At 34.8% G+C, this 19,844-nt stretch overlaps 1 long non-coding RNA gene across 4 annotated transcripts in view; it reads left to right on the top strand.

The window, feature by feature from the left end:
• The window catches only part of LOC149916162 (uncharacterized), a 78,490-nt gene that overhangs the window by 7,428 nt on the left and 51,218 nt on the right, over positions 1-19,844 (top strand). Inside the window, exon 2 of one of the 4 annotated variants that reach the window (XR_016470767.1) lies at positions 14,639-14,706. The exons of the other annotated variants lie outside the window; for them this stretch is intronic. This is a non-coding gene — a long non-coding RNA (uncharacterized LOC149916162). The remainder of the gene's footprint in view (positions 1-14,638; positions 14,707-19,844) is intronic. 4 annotated transcript variants of the gene reach the window in all.

Genomic DNA, 19,844 nt, shown 5'->3' with positions numbered 1-19,844 from the left:
ATAGCAGTGTTTTGTAGCTGAGAATTTGCTTTATCAAATGTTGTTATACTTCTTGCATCTGTAGTAGCTTCCATGAAAATAAATAGGAAGCATTACTTTTGGAGTGACCTAGGAATAAAACATATTTTTTTAGTGAAAACCTTGAGCATCTCGGTGCTTCAGGACTGAGTTCTCTGTTCACGTTATCTTCAGTGCCTGCTGGAAGTGTTGAGTTTCTATGAGCTTTAGTCTTCTGTAAAGATGGCTAATTAAGTTAAAAGAAAAAAGCCTAGCCCCGTAGTTAAAAGAAAATCAGGGAAATCCTTTAATTCATCTACTGTTCTAAATGTAGAGGAAACTGATATAATTTTTACAATCAAGATCTAATTAAGAAACTTCTTAACTTCTTCACCTGATAGCTGATGAGATAAAAGCTTGTTGTTTATAACATAACTGGTTGAGCAGTGTGTCATATTCTGCAGTATAATTAAGCCAAACTATGCTAAGAAACGTTGCTATCTGTTCAGTTTCAGTAAGGATCAGTTGCTTGTCCATGTTGGGAAGAATAGATTTTATCAGCTAAAAAAATAAATAAATAAAAAGGAAGCCTATAATCTTGTCATTAATTCAGATATCCATTCATATCTTGTCCATATTCAGATATTTTATTGTCTTAAAATTTGAAGCTTGAAACTCAGAAGTTTCATAATTGAAGAAGTTTCTGTAATTTGAAGGGTGATCTGTGACATTGTGCATGAAATACAGACATGCAGGCTATGAGATCTATGAGTACTTTTATTTCGGTAATATTGTAAACTATTTTAAATGCTGTGATCACTTTAAAATTCTTTCTTTTCTAACACCAGACCATATGCTAGCCTTAGCTTCTTTTTACAGCTCTGAAATAAAGTTGTTTCTAAGCTCTCTAGCTTTCTAAAATCACTTAGTTCAGACAGCCTCTGGTTTGTGTAGAAATGTATTTTGAATGATTTCAATGTTGTTTTGAAATCGAGTTCTTAGAATTATTGAGATAAACAAAGATTTTTTTGTGCCTGTGTTCTTAAAATAATGCTAGTGTGTGCAGCCAGTTAATCTGGCATAATCAGGTGTCAGACATGTTTTTGCTTTTCTGCATGCCTTTTGACATTCTATTTACAGTCAGTGTATGAAAATATGAAATGGAGATCATTAGTGGATTGCATGTCAGCAGAGCAGTTCTACGAAGTAATATCCTAGTAATTTCTTGTTACATATTAAGCTCTTTATTGTTTGGTTATATGTTATGGAGCAGTACAGCAGCTTTGCTCTCTCAGGTTGCTTTTATTACACTTAAAATTTGAGCTATTTCCTGTTTGATGTTTGCATAGTATGTATTTGGAAAGAGTTCTGATAACTAAGCCTGGTCTCGCTTCCCTGAAGGCTCTGTCAAACCTCGTATTTCCTAATACTATTGCATACATAGGTGACAGAATTTGTTTAGTTAGTTTTTGGTCTTCTTTCTTAAAAGTGATGAAGGTGGTGGAAAATGAAATAAAAGGCGAAGCAAGCAACACGTTTGGTTGTGCTGGCTGAGTAGCTTTGTTCCACCAAATTAGGAGTACGGTGGTAATTTTGCTGTTCCAACTATATAAAATATACTTGGGTCTACCTTATTTCTACAGGCAGGAAGGACCTTTTGTGCATTTCATGTGAGTGAGGTAATACTCAAAATGGAGTAACTGAATATACGTCCTAACAGAAGTATCTTATTATTGGTTGGTTAATATATTTGGATAATATCACTTCTCAGGTGTTAACACTTACTAATTGTTATCTAGATAGAAGGCAAGAATATGAGTCAGTTTAGTTCAAGTCCTTTTTTAAAATGTTCTACTCAACAATCATACAGTACATTCTGCTATAACTTGCTTTGAAAAGTACCAAACCAAAAGGAAGAACTCGGGTGAAGCTAGCTTTTATTTGAAAAGCACTTGGAATATATATGAAATATCACTGAATGGGATAACTGGAACTCTCCTGAAGACTTTAATGCTATATGTGCAAATCGATGTTCATGTGGCACACAAGTAAAATAAAAACTGTAGAGAGCTATATAGTGAAGGAATTCACACTTAAAGAATTTCTCTATTTAATTTTCTTTTCCCTAGATATCATCAGTGCTTCTGATAAACATGACAATGTTCTCCAAACAATGAGCAAATTAAAGCATTCCAAAGCTACTAGTGAGAAAACTACTTTAGTTAAATAGTGTGTTTGGTAGATCAGAACATTTCATGAACAACTTAAAGTTTAACCTTTTAAAATTAGGTCTGTACTACAATAAGACAGCTTCATGCAGAATTGTGAACTTGGATGAACATGTTCAAGAAAGTTATGATACAAATTATTATAAATTACTACTTTATGAGCAGTTGCAAAATCAGAAATGTATCTATTTGATTACCTATAAGGGACTTCAGTATGCCGTATCTTGTATTGAAGTGTAATGCTTCCACCACAAGGAAAAGAATACAGATATGCTTGTTCACAGTGGTGCTCCTAGAACATAGCTTTAGAGATCATGGAAAATAAAAAGGTACTTAAGTGAATATGGCTATGACTTTTAGTCATGTACCCACAGATATAACTACAAATTTCAATAAGATTTGTCTTTCAGAAGTGAGATAAAGCAAACAAAATATCTAAGAAGTTTTGTGTCAGGAATGTGTAATTGGCTACTAAATAATTTTGGAAATAAGTCTTGCTCTGCTTCTTTTTGTAGTTTCCAGAAGTATTGGTTAGTGTACCTTAGCAAGGTATTAGAAATGTTATTCTGTTAAAACTTAAACCAGAAAAACATTGCTTTTCTTCTGTATGTTCAGACAAGATTAATTCAGTGTTGAACAATAGCTTTTAATTTCCATTCACTTAATATATTTAATGATTTACTTCCTGTCAGTATGCTGCTTTAGATGACACTACTCAGAATTCATTTCTGTACTTATGTATAGTATTCATCATTGAATTAGGGAGTTCATACATGAGCGTTTCTTAGTGGTCTGTTGGACAAAGTGTATAGCTTGTTATTAGTGGCTTTTGACTTTACTCATTTGCAAATAGAATTATTACAGTGGTGCAAATTCTTTGTGTTATTAAACAGTCATTTTTGTATGTATGAAATTTTGTTTAAATCAGGATGGTTTTGTATTTTAAGTATTATACCATCACAGTGGTGTGAGCATATAGAAGTACGTTTGGGCAAACAAAGATGCATTTACATGCACTGTAACTAAAAGGGAAAGCTAAATAAATGCATCAGCATAACTATTAAATTGATGGATTTATTTTTTTCTTAGATGATTTTTCTCCCTGATTGGGACTTGAAAATCTTAAAATAAAAACACTTACCTGCTTAGTTTTTTTAACTGAATAAGTGGCTCTATGAAACTCAGGTTCCTCAGTATTTCAAAATATTCATTTTAGTTACTCTTAGCTCTTTAATTTCATTTTTACTTAAGCAGTCCTTTACAAATTCTTCATTTCATTCCAAGTAAATAGTTCAGCTTTGCTTTCTAAAGCTGCCTATATGGGACTCTATACACATAACGTGTTGTACTTCACATACAGTCCAGTTTTTTATATAGCTTAAGAAGTTAAAATGGCATTCATCTAAATAATGTGACAGTGTACATACACTCCAGTCACTCTTAGTTCTCTCAGACCATTTAAAATAATTGCCTAACCTTTAAGGAATTCTTAGAATTTCTAGAAGTTACTGGTCATCAATTGCAGCTGAAGTCCTCCAGCTGAGCCATAAATTGCTTTTGATTAGTGTAGTCAGGCTTATAGTAAAAGCATTGTGATGAAATGGAAAAATAAGATTGTATGAAGTCCAACTGTGTGGCACTTCTGTTCCAGGAGGGGAAAAAAAGTTCCCAAACTTCAATTATTTTAAAAATCAGAATCAATGTTTTGGATAGTAAGAGACAATTGCAGAGCTATAAAGGTTCTGCAACTTTATAAAGGCTTATGCTACTAATTTATGGAGACCAGTAACAGCTTGATGTCATACTGAGAATCTCAGTATGGCAAGGAGTGAGTTTGGAGTGTTCAGGAGAGGGAGGAAAAAATGGAATGAAAAGTAACTTGTAACCATTATTAGGGAGCTGTTGGGTTCATAGTATAACATGACATCATGGCCTGTGGGATAAAAGTGTGTAGCTTATGTTGGCTTGCCAGTACTGATTACAAAGAGTGATTATTTGGCAGTGGTTGCATGGTTAGTGCAACTGACTGTACTGGATGATCTTCATGTCTTTTCCAACCTCGATGATTCTATGATTCTATAAATGGTGGTAGGCAGGCCTTACATAGTTGAGGGTAACTTGTGAAGCAATTTATTATCCTCTGTTCTGTGCTAAAAGAGTTCTATGGTGTATTTACTGAGATGGAAGGTTATTAGAAAAACTGAGTTCCAAAAATAGCAAAGTGTGTTTTTCTTCATGTGAAAGTCATCTTTCTTACTCTGAACACAACTGTCTCAGAGTTCACCAAAGACAATGTGAAAAGAAAGTGTTACTCAGTCATATAAGATGTTAGTCCCACTGTAAAGACTTTATTGCATTCTTTCTTTCAATGAAGAGGAAAGGGGAAGTGGAAGTCATCCCTCACCACCTTCACACCCTTGTTAAACAAGTAGCCAAAGTAATTAGTATTGGCAGGGGGGTTAGAGATTCATGATCCTTGAGGTCTCTTCCAACCCTGGCCATTCTGTGATTCATTCAAGAGACTGTAGCTATACCTATATCTCATGCCTAGGTTGTTGTTTTTCTACTGTTACCTTCTCATGCAATAGCATAACAAGAGTATGTATGGAAACATAAAGGTAACAGTTGATGCAATGTCATTTTACTTTATTTTACAGTTTATAGTCATTGTTTCTCTTCAAGCATTCAGGTGCTACATGGTACAGGGAGTTTTCAAGGTTTTTAAGAGTTGTTATGACTTAAAATTAGTACTTTGTGTTTTATTGTTTGTTTTTGAGATGAAAATGCACCTAATTGAGCAGCGACTTTGTGTAGTTAAGGGTTAAATAAAATGGAAAAATTATCTTAGGAGTCCTTAATACATAACATACCTCATATGTCAGTGTCCTGCAGAAATTAGTGTTGAGCATACATGCGATGAGTTGTGTGACTCACTAGAAAATCTTTCAGAATGTTTGGTTAACTCAGTGCTACAATTAAATTAGCATGTGCATTAAATGGGAAGATTCAGTATAAAACATATTGTGAAACATGTGCTATCCTTCAAGATGTTACATCCCTTGAGAGCTTTATCTCTTACAAACTTTTTTAATTGCTCCACGAATGACAAAAACATTTAGGGTTTCATTCTGAATTATTTATTTTCTTTTGAAAATAGTTGTTAAGTGACAAATTCCAGGATTATGTATCAATCATCTTTGTAAGCAACATTGCTGAAGCTCTCTCTTATCCGTCTGCACAGCAGAGTTGCAGTAAGTTCTCCTGGATCAATAAGCAACTTTTCAGTCTGTGAAGCTGAAACATTCTTCTCCCAGGTGGATACAGCTAGATTGCTAAGTGACTGCTATTACTGCTGTGCAATTGTGCTTTCTGTCAGACTGCAGTGAGTACAACTTAGAAGGTAAGCAAGGAGCTGCACAGCTACAGGATGGTCATGTGTATTCTCATTGCAAACTATTAGAATTTTGGGCTTCCTAATTCACAGCTTTTGATGTAGACTTTAGCAAGATCTGAAAACATTTGTTATTCAATGAAGTAGAGTAGCTTTGTCTGCTGCTCTGGGCAGTATTAGCATTGTGTAATTAGCATCTTTTGTCTTCTCTCACATTCTTATTAGTCTGTATAGTCTGTATAACTGCCTGTGTTGCTGACGAGCAGGAGAGAGCACCTTTTCCCGACCCTGCCACACCTCTACACTACCAATCATAAATTGGTCTGCTTTTTTTCTGGAATCAGTAAGATGTAAGTGGTAAGATGTGGTAAATACCTTTAGCAACCTGTAGGAGGGATGTACTGTTTTATGGCATTGGAAGATCCTGGAGTTCTTACACAGATAAGATCTGCAATTAGAATGAACATACTAAATGAAGGAATCTGATGAACCAATGAGCCAGTTCACAATATTAAGAATCATGTAGATTTCTCAATTTTAGGAAGGAAATGGGGATAACTGTTTTTTACACTTACCAGATACGACATCTGTTTGGATTAAAGGATTTTGATATCTAGAACAGATGGTTCTAGACACAATTTATACCTGAAACCTTTTTTTATGCAGATTATGAAGTTATGATGTTTGATCTCTTTTTTTTTTTTTTTTACTTTTTTACTCACTTACAAAGCTGACATGAAACTAGATATTCTTGCTGAAGAGTTCTCATGAAACCCAGATCCCCTAACTGTCTGGGATAACCTTCCCAGTTCTTCTGATATTTGACTTATATGAAAGCAGTTAGAGAATGTATTTTTCAATACTTTTACTTCAGGGTTTATTGCATAAAGGATATGCAAATTTCCTTAGTACTTTTCTGTTGTTTCATGTTAATTATTATCTTATTTATTAGTTCAGAAATATGAACATTTTTGAAGCTTTCATCTGCATGACACTTTTTATAGAAGTCATATTTTTAAAAATTGTGTACAAAAGCATGTATTTTTTTGTTTAACCCTGCACATATGAAACCCAGAGAGCTACCAAATGAGAATAAGGACTGTTAAAATACAGAGTAAAAGCTTAGTATCTAACTATCCTGAATATTTGACTATTTTGAACAATACAGATCAGAAGAATTGTTAACATGCTGAATTCCCAGACATTGTCTATTATGTACAGGCGTGGCTATTCATGCTTATGTAACCTCTGGTGTGATGAATGCTTTAGTAAATCTGAAGGGTGTATGCCCTTTTCATAGCAGATGGCAGGCTGGTGTCAGTTAAGACACTTCCTGAATTCTGTAGTGGCCTTTACAAAAATCATAGTTATTTAAAATACTGCTGTAGCATTTCTATTTCCAACTAGCACAACTTAAAAAAAAAAAAAAAAAAAAAAAAAAAAAGGAGTAAAATCACAAGTAACTTTTGTATTTATACATACAATAAAAATTTGTGGGTTTTTGTTATTTTTTTTTTTTCCCGAAGTCAATAGTAAATTCCAGTTGCTTTTAGTTCTGCCAAAGCTTTATTCTCAGGCAATTCAAACTATTAAAGAAATGCATTGAAGAAATACATAGGTCACTCTGAAGGTAATGCTTCCTACTTGTTTCCGAAGGAAGTATAACAGACACACAAAGCAGGGTAACACTTTAATAGAGCAAATTCTGAACAAGAAAACACCACCATTTTCTGTGCATTTTCATAAGCAATGAACAAGAATCTGCATGCCATGCTTGTAAAAATTAAATACAAATCTGTGGATTGTTTATTAATATTTAAACTCCTTTCTGTCTGGATTTCTTATTGCATTGGTTAATTTTATACTAAAAATATTGCATTAAATAGTAGAGCTCTGTTTGATGATCCTTTGGATCACAGAATAGAGTTTAAGTTAATTTCCAGTTATTTGCAGGTTGATGTATGGAATGAAATGAGATGATAAAGTTAAGGATTTTAATATTTCTTCCTGGGAATTTTGGCTACCTGTGCACTGATTCATAAAGTGTTTACAGAAATTAAATAGCATCTTTTAAAATTGTGATAGAATTCTTTTACAGTCTGAAATTCCCCTAAGCAGTGTGATAGGTCTGAAGAAGTAGGTATTTGAATATGAAAGTACAATTTGTCCTAGTTTCAGCTGAGATAGTGTTAATAGTTCCATTTCCATTATGTTCCTGAGCAGGTTGCCTTCCTACCTGATTGATGTAAGGAAGAAAATGTGTGCAATAGTTGTCAGAGGTAATAAGGATGGACAGGATTCAGGATGTCACCTAGTGCCCTGGTAGTCTAAGAGTATCTTCTAGAAGAGGGGAGAACAATGGAACTGTGTTAATTGTTCTGGGAAGATGTTTGTAGAGAAAAGCCACAGCTGGGTTTTATGGTAACTTAAACCATATTCATAAGTTTATGCTGAATGCTAGGGGTTCTAATGTGTCTCTGACACTCTTTGGAAATTTAGCCCCTTTCACTAATAGGAGATGCAATAAACATTGTTCATAGAAGATCATTTCCTGCTTTGTGGTATGGGATTTTGTTGTTTTTACCTTCACTGATTTCAGTAGGAATTTCAGCATATGCAGATCAGTGACAGGATATGTACTAGTGGTGGACTTGTCCAAAGTATGTAATGGACAGTTGATTGCAAATTCATAGTGCTTCATGCAGGAGGAAAGGGGAAAATATCAGGCACAAGTGATTTCAGTAACCAGTGAAGTTTTTCATCAGTTGTTCCTATGGTTGTTAGTAGAATTTCTAGTATTTCAGGAAGAGGCTATGACAGATATCTCATGTGAACTATTGCTAACTGGAACTGTTATTGACGAAGTTTCACCTTGACTAGTAACAGGGGACTGTTGATGCCAGAATGTTTTCAAATGTGCTAGATATGTTGGTAATGTTATAAAGTACATCATTTTCTGGCCCAGGATAAGGTGAGATTTTGCCACTTCTCTGCGATCTGTAAGTGAAGTTAAATGAAAGAAAACAAAATCCTCAGTGGGACAGAAATTTGGAAAAGTAAATCCTTTTGATACTCCTGTTGGGACTAAAACCATGGCAGATGGATTCTTTGTTCCAAATGTATTCTTTTTTTTCATTTTATTGACTGCCATATCTAAATGCACGAATGTGGTGATAGGTAGCAACGAAAAGTTTTTGGTGCTAGTTGTCTGCTTACATTTCAAACTGCAATGAGTTTTCTTATTTGTAAGTTGGTATCATGTTGTAAAAAGCTGTTAACCTGATTAGTTTTCTTCTACAGCTGTCATTCCAACTGGTGTGAATGTTCCTACTGTGAGTTGAGGGATATTTTGATGTTTGAATGGAAAAGAGATCTATTCAAAGTTACTTTAATTTTCAATCTTTGTCTTCACAAAATGAAATGTGAATCATCTTGACCTCTTGTTACAGTAGTTCCTGGGAAGGATGAGAATGTAAAATTATTTGCATAATGCTATTGAGTTAGAAATATCTGGGAATATTTGTGTTGTCTCTGTATTTATACTCATCCATGAATAATTTTTTTGGTTCTTACATGGCAAGTATGTTTGATAAATAAGGTGTCTTTCTTTGTTCATTAGCATGGGGGATGAAAAACTAGTGTTTTCTTAATTGCAGAGTTTTTTTTAGTATTTTTTCCATTATTTGCCATTGGCATTGTCCTAAAACACGTGTCAGGCTGCAAAAATAAAATAATAATAAAAAATTAAAAAAATTGTAAAAGGTTTTACTTATAAAGGACTAGTGAAGAAAAATATTGATACAGGGCAGGCTAGGCTGTATTGACTGATGAAGTCAAATGTTTTGCATGCTTAGTTCAAATGTGCTTTTTTCCACTTCCATGATCTTGTCAGGTCTGAGGGTTGAAGAAAATTTCAAGAAATGTAATCCAATCATTAAAACTGAAAAGTTGTTTTCAACATCACTCACCACAGAATAAATTGCATTTCCCTGATCCTTGCAATAAAAAAAAAAAAAAGCCATGTATGGCTATAACTGCTAGACTGAGAACGGAATAATCTCTGAAATGTATGATAATTATTATCTTATGTAAATATCATTTACAGATTTCATAGTGATCTGTTTCCTATCTCTTTGGCACAAATATGAGGAGTAGGGTCCCATGTACTCCTAATCTTGTGTAACTTTCACAGCAGGATAAGGTCTACATTTCAAAATTCTGTTACTTGGTAGTAGCCTTTAACATTCCAATGTTTTACTTTGCCTGGTATAGGTAAAAGTAGTGGTATGTTGTCTTTTAATTTTTAAATGTAATCATGAATGTTTTAACCCACAGAAAATGTATGTAACTAGAAAAAGAGATGATGTCATTGAAAACGTACTTTTCGTGAAAGTTCATGAAGAGCTCTACTATAAATAACAGGAAACCATTCATAATCTTACTTACATTAGTTTAGTTTTTTCTTGGTGATCTTCGTGAGTTATGAATAGATGTCATAGTACACAGCAAAATTAAATTAAAAAAATAGCAGAGCCCTTAATAAAAAGCAGACTATTGAGTAAATCACAAGCATGAAATGAATATATTTTGAGAAGACTATATTGAGATGGATGAACTTTTAAAACTGTGCTAGTTCTGTATTTTAACAGAAGTCATAAAATGGCAATAAAGCAACAGTGCTCTGGAAGCCATAAACTGAGTTAATAGCTATCTTATATACTATTTCTTCAACTAAGTCAGTGTCTAAGATGAATTACACCAAGCAATATCACTTATCTCCTGGTTATCAAGACGTAGTCTTTTAAATGAAAATATTGATAAACAGAAATAAAAAAAAGGTATGTTTAAGCTTTAGATCATGGAATTCTCCAGCCTACTAGCTTATCTAGAGGGAGAAATAGTCTTTCCTATCTTACTGATAATATTTCACTTGCACCACTTCTGTGCATCCACGGTATGACCTCTGTTATGCTAGATTTCTTAATGCACAAGAGTAAAGCTGATCAAGAACTGGTGAATCCATTCTCAATTTTGGGCTATTCCTTACATCTACTGCTCTATTCATCTTCCTTTCCTATCTTAGATATAAGTAGACTGGTTTTCTAATACCTATCTGGTTTTCAGAGTTGAAAATCATTTGGAAGAGTTGGATTTCCATTCCCCAAAGGCTTTATGTGCATCCTATACATCTGTAAGATCAGATCACAAAGTACATGTTTTGCAGACTGCTTGTTTGCCCAGATATGTTGGTTATAGCAACATGCACATGTATTCAGATATTATATAAATGTGGTTGCTATTTTCCATGAATGTCTCTGGCTAGAAACTTGTTCACTGTAGGATGTTGGGATAGATATTTTGTACGTTATTTTGATGCTTTGTTGCATCAGTTCTTTTCATTCTGATCAGACAACACCTGTTAACCATGGCTGTTGACCACCAGTGAGTGACCAAATAAAAGTAAAGTTTACTGTTTGCCAGAACATTAAGTATTTTGAGCCATACTAGATTACTTTATTGCTGGAGGTATCTGTATTCACTTTAATGCTGTAAGTATTTTGTAGTATAGAAAAGCTTGTGTTTTTTGTGAGATAACTGGAGCATCAAGAGGTATGTACATAATGCCAAACACACCTATAGTCTAGCGTTGAACAATTTAGGGGAATTTTCAGCATACATAGAAACAGAAAACTGGCCATGATACCAAAAATATCTTACACCTGCTGTTGCATGGTTCTATTATGCTCAGTAAAGTGCTGAGTTCAATCACTGTATGAATTACACTTGGGTTTTAACTAGTGCTTACTGTATTGTTGCTGGTTTAAATTCATTTTCTGATGTGATGTGCATACGTGCCTTTAATTGCAAAGTTACTTTACTGCTATTTGTAGAATATACTCTTTCTTCTCTCATCACTTCTATCACAGTTTTGCATAGAAAATCATATGATAGCATCCACTTAAATTTGGTTTAAGGGGAAATAGTGTTGTTCTTCCCCACACAATGTATTAACTAAACCTTTCAAGAGAATGTACAGACAAAGAAAGTGCCAGCAGAATGTCATTATGAGAACTCATTCATAGCTTATCAAGGGAACTGTCATAGCTTGGTGCCTTTTGGAAGTGCCTGTATGCAGCAAACAGGGTGGACAGAACTGTGCGGTTTCAGGGCTTCTTACTGGAACCAGAGATATGTGGTAGGATAGCTTGCACAACTGGAGTTTGACAGTGGCTGGACACATCTTCATTCGGAAGGAATGCTTTAGGAGTGCTGGAATGGCAAGCATGGGCAGTCTCCATGGGGAGACTAGTGGGAATGTAAAGAACTCCACTTTGGAATTGATGCTAAGCCAACTGAGCTAATGGATGAGAATCCGCAGACAGGCCAGTATGAACAGTATTGAGATGGGTGTCTGCTGTAGATGCTTAATCAGAAAGAAATTGATGATGCTTTCCGATAAGTAGAAGAAGCCACATTTTTGCAGGCTATCAACCTTTCCTAAGACTTGAGCAATCCTGGTATTCATTGGAAGTCAAACACAACACTTACAGTCCAGGGTGCTTTTGGACTGCATTAGTGCCAAATTTCTGTGGAAAGTGGCTGAGGATCCGATGAAGGAGGGAGGTAATTTGCTGGACCTAATACTTACAAAGAAAGGAATTGTTGTGGATGTGAAAGTTGGGGCAGTGTTGGCTGTTATGACCACAGGATTGTAGAGCTCAGGATCCTAAGAGCTAGTAAGTGTAGGGCACAAGGAGCAATGAACCTTCCTTGTGACAATGCTGAATGTCATATCTTACATAATGGTATATGTGGATTTTTACTAACATTAATTATCAGAGAAGGATCAAGTGACCTATTTGCCTTAATTCTTGTAATGGGCAAAAGTCTTTTAAATAGTGGATTTACAGATCTTGTAAAATTTCTACCTTTCAGAAAGCAACTTCTATAAATGTTATATTTAATAGTCTAGGTGGAAGCAGCAGTGTTGTTTCTCTAGTGATGAAGAATCTTTGTGTGAGAGACTTGCAGCTTCTTAATGCTGCACAACTACGTAACCAGAGCAAAAGTTGTATAACATCCAAGCATTTATACTCAATTAAAATTGGTTTTCCTCCCTCTTCATCCTCTGTGAGTGTATATTGGCAAATAATGTGAAACAACAAAAAAATTTTTCTGTTGTAGGAAGGTCTTTCAGTTAATAGCAAGTTATTGCTTTTAGGTTCATGTCATTCTGACAGCCCTCTTATTTTCTGTCTTGCAATGAGACAGATAATATCACAGCCTGCCATAAAGATGAAGGATTCAGGGGGCAACAAAGAATCAAAAATAGGATTTTAGATTATTGATGTATTTAGTAATCACTTTTTTTCCCTCTGTTATTGTGAAGGTGAAATGGATCAGTTTCATAGGAAAGCAGTATCCTGGTCTTACCGATCTTTTTTCCCACACCTCTGTGCCTTATTTCTAGCCGCTGACAGTTGCTGTTGGAAAAAGAATAAATATTAAAATACTTAATGATTGCTTTGAATGTAGACATGTCTACATTCATACTTTTTCAAGAAAGTAATTTTTCATTATCTGCCCCTTTTTTTTTTTACAAAGCATTCCATCTACAATTAAAAAATCAAATATATAGCCACAGAAATGAGCATCTTATGCAGGGCTTACTGAGTGGGTCTTCTCAAGGCTTTTTCATAGTATCTTGTAGCTTGGAAACTCAAGCCAAGCTGACTTTGCGTTACTATTCCTTGTACTCTGCATATTTGTATGGTTTTATGTTCTTAGCCACTAAAGCAAGCATGGATTCTGTTAGCTAATATGAGCCCTGAGATCTTCATACAAAATACTGTGGATTTTTCTGGTGAAGCACATCCAAGCTGAATGGGGGCATATAGTATATATGAACTTTGTGCTATAGAATTCAGTGGAGTATAGATTTAGGACTGGGAGGGATCAAGCTTTTACATATCACAGTGACTTGCATTGTTAGTTTTCCTTCATTTAAAGAAAGGAAAAAAATACCACTTTTTTCCTTGTGCAGCTTCAGATTATATATTTAGCAGTTTTCAATAGCTATAGAATTCATTTTATGTAGCACGACTTCTCTGGTCTGTCAAATCCTCTCAGATCGAAATCTGATGGGAAAAGTGTGATTTTACTTGAATCAAATCACCACCTTGATAGAGGTGTTCACCTTCTGCTACAGTGCTGTTCTCCACATTCAGTCCCAGCTGCTATGTCAGTGAAGGTCACATAGAAAGATAAAAACATGACTTTCTTGGTTTTAATTCAGAACTTTTGCACTGAAAATGCCCAGTTACAAATAAGTATTTCCAATCTAAACTGATTTTTGCTTTACAGAATAATCTCATTGCAATGAAAATGGAAAGGGAAATGTTCTTTAAGAAACAAAGAGTTTCTGTTTTGGAATCGATTGTCTGAAGAGGTGAAGTAGTAAAACCACTGAAGAAAGAAAGCAATACTAAGTACTCCAGAAGTGATAATGAATACCTGCTTATAGATCTTTTCTTACTTCTGCCCCATGTCAGTTTGTATTGATGGCTTAACTAAAGTCAGAAAACTACCGATGAAGTCAAAATATGTAGTAAGTGAGAATCACTTCAAAAAGGAGTCAAATTCATAACAGAGGTCTAGAGATATAGGGATTTTTTTGCTTGTTTTGAATTCTTTGTACGTTTTTCAGTATAAACGTAAGCCAGAAGATTCTATACTCCTTATAAGCCAGTTGACTTCATGAGGAAAGTTGAAGTAATAACATTCCTTTTAATTCAGTAGCAAAGTATAAATGAAACAAATCCCTGGAAAACTGTGATCAACCAGAATCACAGGCTTGGGCTTGATGTTTCTTCTTTGTTTCTTTCACTTAAAGATAAACTTATAGGCAAAAATCAAGTAACTCTGTGAGCTGCCGGAGCTGATGCCTACTTTCCTCTGGATTTTCGTTGCTTGGGTCAGCTTTGTGTTTATACATTAATAGTAACCTGAATTTTTCTTACAGGCTATGTTCTCACAAAAGCCTTGCATCAATAAAAGCACCCTCAAGGCTGCTTTGCTTCCCATTCAGAGGTGAGGACTGAATTCTCTTTGTGACTTCTCCATTGTCAAACTTGGTTCAGATTCACCAACAAAAAATTAGAGCCATTTGTGTAAAGAATGGAGTGATGCAGGCGTAATCTTCCTAGAAGCAAAACTGGTGTTAATTTGAAATAAAGTAGAAATTGTTGGTATTGTTTGAAATTCAATTTTTTTATTAATTTTGACTAAAATTATGTTCAGTTCTGCTGTCACATTATAACTTGTTAGCTTTACCAGTAGCATTTTTATGTTTTTCATAGAGGCTGTCTTCTGTAAATCCTTGGCACAAAGTCAGTATTAATTAGGTGGCTCTGATTAGCAGAACTCTTGTTGTACTCATTTTCATTCTTTCTACTCAGCATAAAGGGTGGATGAGGGAGTGAAATCCCATGTAGACTGGAGAAAGCTGAGATATTTCCTGCAGCATGGGAGTTTGAAGCTGACACTTCTCTGCTGCATCTCAGTTATGGAGGAGTTTTCTGTGCGGCCTGTTTGTCTGTAGGCTTTAGGAATGCTGCTCTTATTTGGAAAGTCTTTTGCACTGCTTTCATTGTCTGAAATTTTGGTATTCTTATACTAGAAACAAAGTGAGAGATTATGGAAGTTTTTTTTTGTCTGCTTACTACATCTAAAGTTGTTCATACCCCCTGCCTTATCTTAAAATTTTAATTAAAAACACTTAGCTAATATCAGGCTTATTATAAATACAGGAAATAAAATTCTCATTGTTACATAGACTTAAAAAAAAAAAAAAAAGCACTGAACTTCTTTCTCAAAATAGATCTCTTACTAGGTGAGACAGGTTCTTTTCACAGCTTAGAAAATCATTGCTTATGGAAGACTTTGAGTATTGTTATGCGTGTCACAAAGCTCGTTTGCCACTTGAGTGCATTTTCACTAGCATTATTAATTGGCGTTGTGTAATACTTATGTATGTTATATAAAGAGATATCTATTCTGAATATCTCTAGTCTGTTATATATTTGTACTGTGCTTTGTGAAATTTCTCACCCGGTGTTTCTAACAAAGATAGGGTATGCCCAATCTGATTCTTAATATGTTTTATCAATTGTTTGTGAATGAATAATTGTCTTTCTTCCAGGGTGCTAGGCCATTTTTGTATGCTCAGTATTCTGCACAGATATTTCTACTCTGTGCCACATCCATGGTAAAATAATATTACAGTGCTTATTTTGAACAGTTTAGTTCCTCAGGGATTAAAAAAATCTCAAGATTTTCTAAATGATCTGTACTCTGTTTGGGGAACCCATGTCATTAGGAACAAAATATACATCAGTGTGTGCAGTACTTAAGATGGAATGGGTAATTGCTTCAGTTTGTCTGACTGTTTGACAATCTTACTTAAAGAACTACAAATAGGTCCAGCTCTAAATGGATGTTAATAACATTTTAGAGGTATGATTTTCAATCAGGAATTGCTCAGGTTACATATGTGGAGCTCAAGCAAAGGTTTGCTTGTATTTGTAATTTTACGCTTGTGAACTTCTTCACCAGAATTTGTAAGGACTACAAACCTTCTGTAAAGCAGACAGTCTCAAAAACTCATAGAGTATGCGTTGATTACGTGGCAATCTGTGATACTGTTCTAAAACATCCTGATTTTCTACTGAAATATTATTTCCTTCAATTTCTGAATAAGCCTTATGAGCAACATCCGTCTGCTTATATTTCTGTACATCCACATTCTTCATCCTTTCTGTGCCATTAGCTATCTTTCCCCTACTTAGCTAGATCCATATCAATTGTTGTGATTCTAATCATGTTCATTTCTTGACTGTGGACCAGTGCTCTCTTTGGCTTTTAAGTAACTGGGATTTGAAATCAATCAAGCTTCTTCTCAGCAGTTGTTCAGCACTAGTAAGGTCACGTTCCTTGTGAGCAGTGAGGCACTGAACAAGTTTAAATGGCTTTCTTGATTGGTAAATACAAAACAAGAACCAACCTAATGTAACAAACTTTCTTTTTAGAATAAATAATGATGAGAAGCATTTCAATAAAAATTTCTTATTGCTCACAGAATTTATATTATACTGAGAGCTGTTTCTTTTTACATTTATTTTAGTTAACTATTTGTATTAAGTTACAAGTTTCTTAGGGTAAAGCCCTAACTGTATATGTAGCTGCTACAAATGCTAAGAATGGTGTTAATATTTGAAGGGTCTCACCTCTCACAGAAGTGCATTCATTGTCACTCGTGGCTCAGTTCTGCCCGGCTGAGCTCCCTTTTGGAGCCAGCTCTTATCAGATGTGGAGCAGCTCCTAGATTTTTCTCACAGAGGCCACCCTTGCAAACTTCCCCCACTACCAAAATCTTCTCAAGTAAGCCCATCATGACTGGGTGACAACTGTAGCTCCTTTCTGGCCAAAATAATTCTATCAAATTACATAATCAGATCTCCCCGTGTCCTGCAAACAGCAGAGTGATTTTTGAAATGCAATGCCTTGAAATGTTTCTTTAAACTCACTTGTATCATGAAACTACAAAATAGTAAAAATATATATATATATTTGTTGTAGATTTGAGTATTAATTGGAAATGCATTTTATAAATTATAATATATTAAGAATGATCTGAGAGGAACTGAAATGTTGCTTGTGTATGAAATCATCCAAATATTTCCTTGTGATATGAGGTATACATGTGCACATGTATAAATGTGTATATCTATGTGTATATATACATACATGCTCTAATATCTATATTTGTTGATATCTTTGAGTATTATTTCAGCATAATGAGAACTTGATGAACAGGGCATAATACAAGGAAAAATGTAAAAAACACCTGTGTGAATGGAGACATTGTACTTAGAAAAATAAAATGATTGCCAAGATAATTGAGCTTTTGTTTTACTCTCAGAGTAGAGATTTACAAGTCTGCTGAATTAGTGCCATTTCAGTATCTGGAAGCCCAGCTGTTAAATAATATTTATTATTATATACACACATTTACTAAACTCTCCTTGGAGATATTCCTTGCCTGCCTCAAAAATCTTTCTTAATAAAAACTTTCTGTACTGCTTTTCAAAATAGTTCAGCATATTTAGTGGAGAGTAAAGTTCCAAACGCTTTTACAATTAGCCACACGGAATAGTGTTTAGGAATAATAGTGTTTAGGAAGTTAAAAACATGAAATTGCCATAATTATAATAAACCTCCTAGTGTTTTTCTTTTTTAAATCTGTATTGTGTGTGTGTTAACACTTAAACTTGTTCTGCAGTTTATCTGAGGTGATGGTGAAGTACCTCAAGAGCTCTTTGTTTTAATCCTTAGCTGTGCTGTAGGTAGTTTAATTGCACATAGGCGTATAGAGTGAGTTTCATATATGAAATTCTTGAATAAGTTTCCGTGTTCAACAACGACTTCTCTACTCTTACTGTGAAGTCAGATTTCCCTTTATTTTTCCTATCTCTCAGATGAAGCTATTCTGTGCTGTTATCTGACAGTATATCAACAGTAGTGCTCTAAGGAATTAACTGAAGGCAGAGCTCACTGAAGTGTGAGAAATACCTCTGTATTAATGCTCACTGTTGATGAAATCTACTAGCCAGTGATTTACCTAATAGTTTTTCACAGAAGAGTAGCAGTCATTTGGTTTCTAGACATTTCTCCAGAGAAACTACTGGGGAAAGCATTTGATTGTTTAGCACACTAAATCTTACCTACGGATGCATATCCCCTTGGGAATCAGGTAGCCTCTTTGGTCTCCAGGTTAGCACTTTTGTAGACTCTGTTATAGGCAAGCCATACAGAGATAACACAGCAAAGAGCCCTACAATCTTGCTAAATGCTTGAGTGACAGCCAAGGCTGACATGACCTCCTGACACTTGCTTTGACTTTTCTTTGTAACAAGAGGGTTTTTAAGGTGAGGAACATGGCATTCGCTGTAAATCCCAGGGAGAGGAGGTCAGAAGTGTGTGATTGTGTATTTACTTGTACTAAAAATCCAAAAGCTTTCATAACTTTACTGAGATATGAAACTTTAAGAGCTTTACTGACTTCTCAGTATTCAAGATACCCTTTAAGACTGTCATGCAGAACTATCATAAGAAGTTACTAGCTGAAGCATAAAGTTTGCCCACCCATACTGTACTCTGATAGTTGATGGATTTTTGAAGAAGAAAATCCTTGATAATATTTTATTTAGCTCTTAAATAGATTGAGTAATAGGATCTGGGGGCTCAAGTGTATTTTGTAGCATTTTCCTATGTATTTTTCTTTTCTTTAGAAAAAGAGAAGGAATTCATAGTGATGTGTGAATTATTTGATTCACATGTAAACAGTGGAGGGAATTTTCTTCAGAGTTCTGATTTTGGTTAGATGGCTGTAACTGGCAAAGCAAGGCAGTTAGGGCAGTGTAGATGAATAGAACAGTTCTAGTAAATGTGTGCTTTTATATAGGGCTATCTCCATGCATGAAGAATGTGATTTCTGGAGTGGTGTGCTGCTGTTTTTTTTTTTTTTTTCAAACCTTTCACTATAGAAGTACTTGTCACTCTCTTTCCTACTCTCACAGGCAAAGTAGTGGGATTGTTTTTTAGCCTGAATCCTTCAGCTGCAATCTTCTCTTTTAAAACCATGCTTATATTATAATCCCAATAGAACACGCTGTGAGTGGAAACTTTCATTTGGGAGTTCTTGTTAATTGAAGTGACTCACAACAAGTATTTCAAAACAACTGTACTGTTTATTCATCCTGAAGAACATACAAAAGCCTGTCCCTCAGGGGACAGGTTTAGTGTTCTGGAAGTTTAGGAAGAGTGTGCTTGACCCAGAAACTTAGGGCTCAGGTCTAGGAGATGTTGTGTTTCCCCCTCTGAAATTTGATGGAGAATGGATGTACATCCATTCCACTTTTTCCAACATAGGATTTTTGTAAGAGGCAGATATTTTTCTGAGATGATTGAGATCTATTTCTCCATTTTTTTTTTTCTTTGAATGAAAGGGCTCAGCTCTTGTTCTGTCTTCAACACCCAAGTCTAGTTCTACACAAAGATACAAAAGTGGATTTCAGAGATACTTTATCTAGTACTTACTGAAAATATTTTAAGTGGTGAATTTGTTTAACTTAATAAAGGCTAGAATTCACGACAAGATGATTTAATAC

This window comes from Phasianus colchicus, chromosome 13, assembly GCF_987193195.1.
Source record: "Phasianus colchicus chromosome 13, bPhaCol1.hap1.1, whole genome shotgun sequence".
Taxonomy (NCBI): domain Eukaryota; kingdom Metazoa; phylum Chordata; class Aves; order Galliformes; family Phasianidae; genus Phasianus; species Phasianus colchicus.
The sequence above is the reverse complement of the archived record's forward strand: the minus strand, read 5'-3'. Positions and strand labels throughout refer to the sequence as shown.